Below are 1,337 nucleotides of genomic sequence, written 5' to 3'. Positions count from 1 at the left end.
TCACAGACAGCATTGTACTTCAAGATAGATCTCGAAATGTTCTTTTTTGTGATGAATGGGATGGCATTCAATTTGTCATTCCCAGCATAATAAAATAAACCATGTCATTGTCAAATTCACAAAGCCCGATATCAGTCAATTTAAGGTCACTAATGCCTAGGATATCGATGTTTTTACATTCCATTTTATTTTTGACAATATCCAATTTTCCTAGATTCATATTTCATATAGTCCATGTTCTGATATTTACAGCTTTTTCCCTTCATTTTAACTTGTGCCCCATCAACAAATAAAGGTCCCAAAGGCTTTACTCCATTCATGTCACCAAGGACAATTTTCCTTTGAGGAGGCAGCTCTTCTCCACCATATTTTGAGTGCCTTCCAACCTGAGGGACTTGTCTCATCTTCTAGCGCTCTATCTGACAATATTCTGGTGCTCTTCATCATGTTTCAATATTCTGGTACTATCTGACATTGTTCCACTGCTGTTCATAATGGTTTCAGTGACTAAATATTCGGAAGTTGTTTGTCTCTTCGTCTTCCTAGTTGTTTGTCTCTTCAGTCTTCATCTGGAAGCTCATCTGAAACCTGTCCACTATGGGTGACCCTACTAGTATTTAAAATACCCATGACATAGCTTCCAGAATCACAGCAACTCACAAGCCACCACAGTATGACAAACTGACAGATGAGTGGTGGGGTCTTCCTTGTATGTTTGTGGATGTTATCCTATCACAGAGTTGTATTTCAAGATAGATCTTGAAATGTCCTTTTTGATGATGAATGGTATGCCATTCCTCTTCAATTTATCATTCCTGGAATAGAAAATCATGTGATTGTTAGGTTCAAAATGGCCAATACCAGTCCATTCCAGCTCACTAAAGCCTAGGATATCCATCTTTAGTGTTCCTTTTTATTTTTGATAACTTCTAATTTTTCTAGATTTTTACTTCATGCATTCCATGTTTCAATTATTCACGGTTGTTTGCAGGTGTTTCTCATCATTTTGAGGTGCGCCCCATCAGCAAATGAAGGTCAGGAAAGCTTTACTCCATTCACATCATCAGCGTCAGCTCTACTTTGAAGAGGTTGGAGGTTCAAACTCACCAGCTACTCCTTGAAAATCCTATACTAAGTCAGAACTGACTCAATGGCACTTAACAATGACAACAACAATAATGCAAATTCTTGGTGTGGTGCTGTAGAATAAGCACTGGGCCTCAAGGTCCATTTGTTTCAAACTCACTAACTGATCCTTGGAAATCCTATTATGCAGGGTCACTAAAAGAAGGACTCAATGGCATTCAACAATAGCAACAACAAAGCAAGGTCAGATC

Source organism: Chrysochloris asiatica, unplaced genomic scaffold (assembly GCF_000296735.1).
Source record: "Chrysochloris asiatica unplaced genomic scaffold, ChrAsi1.0 scaffold00010, whole genome shotgun sequence".
Classification (NCBI taxonomy): domain Eukaryota; kingdom Metazoa; phylum Chordata; class Mammalia; order Afrosoricida; family Chrysochloridae; genus Chrysochloris; species Chrysochloris asiatica.
The sequence above is the reverse complement of the archived record's forward strand: the minus strand, read 5'-3'. Positions refer to the sequence as shown.